At 34.2% G+C, this 10,229-nt stretch overlaps 1 long non-coding RNA gene across 1 annotated transcript; it reads right to left on the bottom strand.

Annotated features, from left to right (window-relative positions):
• Positions 1 to 2,862: 2,862 nt before the first annotated feature.
• On the bottom strand, positions 2,863 to 4,356 carry LOC117277899 (uncharacterized). Its single transcript, XR_004508236.2, has 2 exons — positions 3,941 to 4,356; positions 2,863 to 3,115 (listed from the first exon to the last, which is right to left on the bottom strand). It is a non-coding gene; the product is annotated as an uncharacterized lncRNA (long non-coding RNA).
• Positions 4,357 to 10,229: the final 5,873 nt, after the last annotated feature.

Genomic DNA, 10,229 nt, shown 5'->3' with positions numbered 1-10,229 from the left:
ATCTTTGATACCTTAGAGTTTGACTCATGAAAGTTAGAAATGGCAATGTGGGACTCAAGTAACCGACCCTAACCGTGTTTTGAAGTGAGGGTTTACTGAAATTGAGCGGACACTCTCGTTGAGAGATGATACAATTTCGAAAGATCAGTCAATTATGACCATAATGGTAAGACTTGACCGATTTGGACGGGGCACCGAACCATAAAAGGGTTGACTAGGTATCTTGTATAGGGCCAGGAAATGAGTACGTGTAGTTCGTACAAGAAACAAAACTGGACTACAAATCCTTCTTACGAAAACGAACCTTTCGCACTTCCAAAGAAGCTTTTGGGACAGTCCCAACAAAATATCCGAACATAGGGACAAAATGATAAAAAGTCGACAAAATAAATAAAATGGCTATTTTTACGAAAATGGCCCTTTGATACTCAAGAGAGAGGCTTAAAGGTTGTCTCGGCAAATACGACGACCATAGGGACAAAACAATCAAAGGTAGACAAAAATAAATAAAATGGCTATTATGCTTGAAAATTTGAGTCTTGTTGACCAAAAATAGCAAATTTATTTTTTGAAAATTTTATGCACATGCGTAATTTTTATGCTTTTTGTTTTTTGAAAAATGTGAGCTGAACCCGATGGAGGTTGCCTACGTATCTCACCGGGTGGTGAGAATCAAACCCGCATAGTTCGATGATAAAATTTCCAATGAAACTAACTATATTTTCTCTCTTTATGAAAAATTAATCATGGACACCAAATGCACCAATCACTTCGGGCTTTTTTTTTTAATTTTAAAAAGAACGAACATTTGTATAGAAATCAGGAGCATGTTTGTTTTTTATTTTTCTCTGCTTATTCAACTAATCCATCCTAAAACCTCTCAACATGCAAGCCTCCCAAATAAAGTAACATATAGCACATAAGTGAATATTATGGTCTCGAAGATGATACCTATCTTATACGGACCCGGCCCCTATGCCGAGTTTCGCTAAGTCAAATGCACGTGATATAAATAAAGCGAACCTACTAGGGATATCCGGCATGAGGTATGTTCTTCTAGGTTTAAATCCTGATGGAGAAGGTGTCTAGACTGGCTTACTTGGGCGGACAAATCGAGTCGAGGAGCGTCAAGCGTCACCAGTAGTAGAACAACACTAGCTAGCTAACGGCTCTCCCGCCTAAGCATGTGTGACTAAATCTTTCACCAGAAGCTGGTAGGCTAACTGGCTTTATCTCAAGACAGAAATTTTGTGATGCTGGTAGGAAAACACAACATAACTAACTATAAGAAAACTCAGAGGGGTGCGAGAGAGGATACAATTTATATGTACAGTTCAACAATATTAAAACGGTAAAAATTGGACAAGTAACACATTAGGCCCAAAAAATCACAATATATACAAAAATTAATAAAGCCAAATAAAGTCAATGTACAAGCTCGAATTCTGATTGTTCCTCCGCAGAGTCGCCAGGGCTGTTACACCCCTTTTCTACCCCAAAAAGATATAATGTATGTTATTTTATGGATTGTGGGTTAAAGAGTTTTTTCAATTGAAGTGACAAATTTGAATAGGGATTATTTTATTTACAGAGTCGCCACTTGGAATTGATTTTTCGGTGTTCCAAGTCACCTTTTATTTGAATCCCTAATCAAAGGAAGGTTTGACTCTATTATTAATTGGTCTGTGAAAACAAAGTCCGAGTAAGAAATTCTGTTGACCGGGGAGAAGGTGTAAGGCATTCCCCGAGTCTCGTGGTTCTAGCACGGTCGTTTTATTGACTTAAACTTGGCTTGAATTTATTTTGGATAAACTGTGTTTTATTTGAATTTTCATGTTTTACCTATCTACTTTTAATTATTAAAATTATTAAAGAATTTTTTTAAAAAAATTGTCCTAACTGCACCACACAAACGAATGTGTGACCGAGATGAATTTTATTGATTTTTATCATAACCGCGCTATGCAAGCGAATCTGCAGTCATGACGAGGATTATTAGTACGTTATTACTTTTGAAAAAAATTACTACAGTCGAAGAAAATAATTTTGAAATTTATTAAAAGTTAACTATCGCGCTACGCAAACGAACCCACAAGTTTAGCAATGGATTTATTAAATTAAAAATTAACTAAAACTAACGAGTATGGTATGCCATTATTAAATTAAATTATTGAATATTAAACATCATGTTACGCAAGTGATTCCATGAAGTTAAAGCACACCTAGCGTCTAAATTAATTAAAAAGCACTTCTTTTTTATTTATTACTTGTTCGACCGTAAAAATAATAATATTATTATTAAAAATAATTTCTAACTAATGCAAGACATTAAACCCGAGTTAGATTAATATTAAACTTTAATGGTATTGGGCCACTTATTTTATTTAACTAAAGACAATTTATTGATTTTAAAGACAATGCCCATCTTACTTTTTATTGTCACTGGGCCTACAGATTTTAGCTTATTTGGCCCATGTTGCTTAAGAGCCTCGATGACCAAGACAACACAAAATAACAAGTATTCTTCTAAGCCTAAATCGCTTCTTACATTGATGTCCAAACTAAAATTATTTTTCATAAAAGAAACTTACATGCTAATTATTATATTTTATCTTCTTAACCAACTATTTCTTAAGGACTAACATAATATTTCTACTCATCTACACCAACATAGCACTAATCAAACTACACCCATTAGCAACATAAAAAAACCATGACTAAATATAAAAACTACAAAAAACGGCAATACTTTAATGCTAAAGGGAAGAGCTATATTATAACATTATGTTGACTATAATTCAAAGCATCAAAGCATTTGAAACTAGAAGTCTTTCTTAGATAATTATACATGAACCATAAAAGTAACTCACAAAAAAGATCCCAAACTAAACAAATATGGTTAAAAGTGGGGTCTTTATCTTTTCCTTAAACTAAGTAAACTTAACAGAATACAATTTCAATCACATATATAAAGAAGAAAACGATAATTTAACTAATGTTTTAACAGATTTACATGATGATAACACTAATATAACATTCATCTTGAAATAAAATCTGATCTAACATGTTCCATCAACCAAACCGGGATCAAATCCTTCTTATTATCATCAAGAATCTGCAATATAAGATTTTGAAAGTTACCTGATTTGTAGAATAATAAAATACAGCAGTGCAATAATAAAAAATTCAGCAGCAAATAATACTCAACAAAAATGCTTGAAACTGGTAGCTATCAACTTCACAAATTGCCTAAGGGATCTTTATATTTTTCTCAAATTATTTACACCCAAATAATACTCACAAAGCTCTGAAATTTCGACTTGCTATATGTAGTAAGCTGCTGTTTTTTCTCAAAGATATATGTCTTTAAGCAACTCTCCAAGATGTGTCCGTGTACAATAGAGTGTGAGCCCCCTTTATAGGAGAAGAGCATCCCTTTAAATAGGCAAATAAAGTCAGATATTTTGGACAGATTTTGGTTCACCAAAAGTCTGTCCAAAAGAATGACTTTGTGTGCTAAACACTGTTCAAACGCTGTAAAAAAAAATTGTATTTATCACCACACAATGACTTTTGAGTTTTGTACTCCAAAGTCTTTGCACAGTAAAGCAAACCAAACTTTTACTATTCCTTCTCTAATTTCAGCTTTTATCAACACAAAATTCAAATACTCAAATCCAATAAAAATAAATTCACTAACCACTTGAAACTTTTATTATAAACTATCATGACTAAGCGAATAGCTATTTCAAAGCTAATGAATAACTAATTATCAGTGATTAATAACTATGAACGACTAGGCTAACATAAATTAAACACAACTAATAATAAAAATATAAATAATAATAATAAAAATAAAAAAACCATAAATTATGATAGACATAAACTAACTACAATACAATTAGAAAAATAGACAAAGGAAACGAGTATAGGGGTATACCAAACGTGGGCGTTCGGGGTGGTCGCCGAAATTTGGCCAGATTTTTAGTTGCCGGATTTTCGGGAAGGAATTGACATCAATAGGTAGGTCTTGAGGAGCTATATCCATTGATGTAGGTATTGTGGGGTGGTAGTGGCCGAAACTTCAAGAATTTGGGGAAAAAAGTGGCGGCTAAAGTTTCCTAGATCTAAAATTCAAGTAGTTTGAGGGGGTTTTGAAGGATTTAGTTTGGAGATATGGAAAGAGGAGGTTGTGGAGATTGCATAGTGTGAATTTGGGGGTATTTGGAGGTTGTCCGCCGTCGGTGGGCGATTTTCGGCGGCGGCAACGGTGGTGGGGGCGGATCTGGGAGAGAGAAGAGAGAGAGAGAGATAGAGAGATAGAGGGAGAGAGAGAGAGAGAGAGAGAGAGAGAGAGAGAGAAGAGAGAGGAAGAAGAAAAGAATTATAGGGAAAAATGAGGGCAATTTTCATATTTTTGAGGCTTTAATTATCTCTTGAGAGATCAAATATGGACCATTAGATCAAGGGGTGATCAATGAGTGAGATTTGATCTTGGGTCACTTAATGAAACGACGTAGTTTTGAGGCAAAACTACGTCGTTTCAGACCCTTTCAGTGGCAGCCCCTTATCTTGCACTCTTGACCACTTTCTCTTTCAAATTTGGCCCAATTTCTTCCTTAATCCTACTTATTAAACTAAATTTACACAAATAAATTAATTAAATAAAAAACTTATTTAAATGATCAATTAACTAGATTAATTCACCAATTGAACACTTAGTTAATTTCTAAAATGCACAAATGAAGAAAGAACGTTTTTTTTTTTGGTATTCTTATGATAGGAAATATGCAATTAAAAACACAAAAAAGAGAAAATAATTAAAATAACAATACACTAATGACTTTAGGAGGTGTTAAAATAGTGCAAAAATTAGGTATTCACAAGTTATACCTCAAGTCTCCACTGGTAGCTGTATCCGGGCAAATCTACAGTAAGCCGCTGGGACCAACTCCGAAATCTGCACAAGAAGTGCAGAGTGTAGTATCAGTACAACCGACCCCATGTAGTGGTAAGTGCCAAACCTAACATTGACGAAGTAGTGACGAGGCTAAGGCAAGTCACTTACATTAACCTGTACGCAATAATAATAATAACAACAATAATAGAAATAAATCAGGTAACTCATTTTAATAGTTGAAGTCAACTCGGTAGTCATAACCAATTGTTATTTCAATCAATTTCTGTTGCAGCGTGCAACCCGATCCCACAATATATTGATATTCAATTCTGTTGCGGCGTGCAACCCGATCCCAATATATCTTTTCAATCAATTCTGTTGCGGCGTGCAACCCGTTCCTCCAATATATTCATTTCAATCAGTTCTGTTGTGGCGTGCAACCCACTCCTCCAATATATTCATTTCAATCAATTCTATTGCGGCGTATAACCCGCTCCTCCAATATACTCACTTTTATTTCCGTTGTGGCGTGCAATCCGTTCCCATATAAAATAATTATGCCAATAAATGCAACCATTAATGTGAAATTATAAGACAACAAGCATACAATAAATATGATTTATTAGAGATAAGTGATGACAAGTAACAATTAATTGTGAAAATTAAGGATGTAATAGGCTTTTTAATAATTAGTATGCTAAATGTCAAGTGGCAAATAAGTCACATAAATCAAATAAGCATGTAGCAATTATAGCACGGATTCAAGGCATGATATTGAGCAAAGAACACGAGAGAACAATTAATATAATAATTAATTCATGATTTAAGACGATTTATGATTTTTCAAGTAATTATGCAAATAATTAATTTGACGACGTATAGACACTCGTCACCTCGCCTATACGTCGTTCACATGCATTTGACATAACAAATAATTTAAGGATTCTATTCCCTCAAGTCAAGCACGACACTTACCTCGCTTTGCAACTAACTTCAAGTTTCTAATACACCTTTGCCTCGCGAATTAGTGTCCAAAATCCTCAAATCTAGTGATAATCAGTTCAATATACACAATACAAATCGTAGGAATTAATTCTATATGAATTTACTAATTTTTCGGATTAAAATCCAAAATTCATCTAAAAACTCATCAGTGGGACTCACATCTTGAATCCCTGAAAAACTTACGAAATTCGAACTCCCGTTCCGATACGAGTTCAACCAGACAAAAATTATCGAATTCCGATATCGGATTGACCTTCAAATCTTAATTTTACATTTTTGAAAGATTTTATAAAAATCTGATTTTTCTTCCATAAATTCACGGATTCATGATGTAAATGAGTATGCAATCATAGAATATAATCAATATAGGATAAGGAACACTTACCCTAATGAATTTCTTGAAAACCCACGAAATATCGTCACAAACCGAGCTCCCAAAGTCAAAAATGTAAAATAATACCCAAACCCTCGGTTATATAGTACACAATTCTGACTTCCCAATATGTGGACCGCACATTTTCAAGTTCTGCGGCCGCACAATTTTGAGTGCGGCCGTACTTCACTGTGACAGCTTACCAGGCTTCAGTAAAATACCCATAACTTTCTGTACACATATCCAAATGATTAATGCTATACCTTTCTGGAAACTTGATTTAATGGGTTACAACTTTTATTTTTGAATCATCTCCAAATTCGTTGTGAATTAAAGGATATAAGCCTCCGAAATTAGACCGCCGAACCTGCAGAACCCCTGAAGTGCGGTCGCACACAAAATTGTGCGATCCGCACCTGTCTTCTACGGTCCACACTTTTCCTCTGAAGTGCGGCCGCACTCAAAATTGTGTGGTCCGCACTTTTTTAAAAGTTCCAGAACAACATTAGAGTGCCGAAATACTCGGATTCGCTCAAAACTCACCCCGAAACTCACCGAGCCACTCGGGATCCCGTTCAATTATATCAACCAGTCCTGTAATATAATACAGACCTATTCGGGATCTCAAATCACATCAAATTACATTGAAATTATAATTCATACCTTGATTCAGACTTAAGAATTTCAAACCTTTTCATTTACAAAACTTATGCCGAAACATGTTAAATGAATCTGGAATGACTTCAAATTTGGCACACAAGTCATAAATGACATAACAGAGCTATTCTAATTTTCAGAATCGGATTCCGACCCCGATATCAAAAAGTCAAATCCGTGGTCAACTTTGAAAATCTTTAGCCTTTAAATTTCTAGTTTCGGTTAAATAACCATAACTTGAGATAGGAACTCCCAAATTAAATTGAGGGCATATGCCCAAGTCCCAAATCATGATACGGACCTACCAGAGCTATCAAAATACTGATCTGAGTCCGTTTGCTCAAAATATTGACCAAAGTCAACTCAATTGAGTTTTAAGGTTCTACTTCATATTTTAATCGATTTTTCACATAAAAAATTTCCGAAAAATTATACGGACTGCGCACGTAAGTCGAGAAATGATAAATAGTACTTTTCGAGTTTTAGAATATATAATTATTTATTAAATTTAAAGATGACCTTTTTGGTCATTACAACAAGTCTTGCTCACAGGCCACATTACTTTTCTTGTTTAGGATTCTATAGGTGCCAAAAAATCTAGAACTCATCATTTGTTCTTCCCGAATCTCATAACTCCTTTTATGGATGACACTTTCAAGAACACATAGTTTCCTTCTTTAAACTCTAAATCCCTATGTCTCTTGTCTGTGTAAGACTTTTGATGATTCTAAGCTGGTTTTAGTCTTTCTTGAATAATTCTCACTTTCTAACATCTAAGAGAGCTAAACTCCATTGAAAATCATGGAATTTCAAGGCATGCTTAATGGGCTGCAATTAGCAATTAAAGAGTGTTATGGTGGAGGAAGAGCTCCATCTCAAACAAGATATTTTGGGCAAATCTTACAACTATTTGGAGGCCCAAATTAAACTCCAAAGAGAGGTGGAATGGGTCCCAAATCTGCCCCAACAAAGAGCAACTTCAGCAACCCAAACTAGTGTTAATTTAAACTAGTTCTAAGAATCGTTAATCAATGCTTCCTTATTTCAATGTTGACTACATTGAATAGAATATGAATAGTCATTAACATTGACTACATTGAACTAAGTATGGGTACTCTTCAATATTGACTACATCGAATAAAGTATCAGTAGTTTTCAGTGTTGACTATATTGAACAAAGTGGTGGTACTCTTTTATGTACCTAAGGATTTACTAGCTTATTTATTTTTATTTTGACCAACCCCCTTATTTACTACTATATAAAGGGGTGCCTTGTTCCATCATTGCAACCAAGATTGGGATATTAGTAGCCATTGGCTTTGTAAGCCTTATAGGGTTCTCTTTGGGGTTTGCCCTTTTTGTTCTACCTTGAATCATTACTTGGATGTCTTCAATTGTAAGTTTTCTTGTTTGATTTTTCTCCCTCGTATTCTCCTTATTCAATGTATGATCCACTGCTTTAAGTTTCAAATACTCGAATTGTGTACTTTTCTTTCAAAAATCAAACCATTCCTCTTTCCATCTTCTAATTAAAAGTCTTCCGCTATACGTGTTGTTATTAAATGGTATCAGAGCGGTTCTATCATGATTCCGTTCTTAATAATCTTGGGAGTTTTCTTAAAAATAAGAGCAAAAGAAAATTCAAAAGAAAAAAAAGAAAAAGCGAAACGTTACTGTAGTGAGAACAATAACAAAAAAATAATAATGTGTGAACAATAACTTAATTTGGTATTGTTCGCTTGCACTTGCTATGTTTGTACTCAATCTCATGGTTTTTCTTGTGACTTTGAATTGTTGGAAAATCTTATCTAATTTTTTGCCTCGTGAAAATCCCATTAGATTTGTTATCAAGAAATTCAAAAGCCGGAATATAAAACTCATTGCATCACCTTTGAATTAAAAAAGCCTATCAAAAATATTTCTACATCTTCTAGAAAGTCTTGCCCGATACTTTAAGTGTTTGTTCATACTTAGTGTAGTCTAATGATTACTTGCCTATCTTTTTATTTCATGCCAATTTGTTTAGTGCTTTTTCTCTTTTTTTTCATTTAGTTGTCCCTTTCTTATTTGACATAAACTCCATTTGGGAATAAAATTAGGACTTGCTTGAAGTAATCTGAATTGTTGATTCTTGGAAGAGCTTGGAAGAGCAATTTTTGAGTAGTAAAAGGCAAGAGTGGTGAGACATTTGATGTTAAAAATTCTACTTGTATGATACACGAGTGCTGAAAGCAATTGCTTGAGTGATGTACGTAAGGGTATGTATCATTTGGTGATGTCCTTTTACTTCTAACAATATTTTATTTGTAAGTAAGTGATTTGCATATCTTTGGGAGGTTATGGATGCATCCATGAAGACCAAAAGAAATGAGGAAGAAATTATCTTTTACAAGGACTTTCAAATACTTTATGAAATGATGAAGAAAGCAAAAGATGAGTGGGATGAAAGAAAGAAGAGAAAGCTTGAGGCTACTAGAGTATTTTCAAACTATCCTTCATCTAATTGTGGGGGGAGGGGGGTGGGGGGTGGGGGTTGAAGCCCAAGGCATATAAAAAGAAAGGGAATAGGGATACATCAACTAAATGTAGATTACCAAATATTAGAGTTAATGTAAGAAGTCCTCCAAAAGATAGAGAGGAATTCTTGGAAAGTATGTGGGTGCTTATGATATTTCAAATAGCATATTTTGTCAAAAAAATCAAGAAAATGGATCTTCATCAATTGGATCCTCTTCCATTCCAAACAAAAGTGAGAATGAGAGATAAAAGAAAGAAAAAAGTAAGGGTAAGAAAATTGACAACTCAAGAGATGAAAAAGGAAAGAGAGTGATGAGTGAAGAGAGTGAGTTGTCAAGAAGTATAAATGAATGGTTAGAATAATTGAGTAAAGTAAGTTCAAGAGAAAAAATAGAGAGTGAACAAGTACAATTGAGAGATGAGGAAAAAAAGAGATTAAAAGAATAGAGTGCCAAAGAATGGAAGATTCTTGTTCAAGCTACCAACTAACTCATTTATTTTTCTAGTATTGTGCTCCAAATGTGCGGGTTATTGAAGACGAACCCATTGAAAAGTTGGAGCAACAAGTGCATGGAAGTTCACGTTTTGAAGAAGATTTCAATGATGCAACGACCAATGATCCATGGAAGCAACTGCGAGTTGAAGACAAGTGTGAGCTTGATGATCTCATGTGATATGACCTTATCGATGATATATTTCTACATACAAATGAAGCTAAACTTATACCTCAATTTAGTAAAGTTAAGGGTTTAAGTGGAAGTATAACTCAAATTGAGA

The sequence above is a fragment of the Nicotiana tomentosiformis genome, chromosome 2, assembly GCF_000390325.3.
Source record: "Nicotiana tomentosiformis chromosome 2, ASM39032v3, whole genome shotgun sequence".
Taxonomy (NCBI): Eukaryota; Viridiplantae; Streptophyta; class Magnoliopsida; order Solanales; family Solanaceae; genus Nicotiana; species Nicotiana tomentosiformis.
Note: the sequence above shows the minus strand (reverse complement) of the source record. Positions and strands in the feature narration are given on the sequence as shown.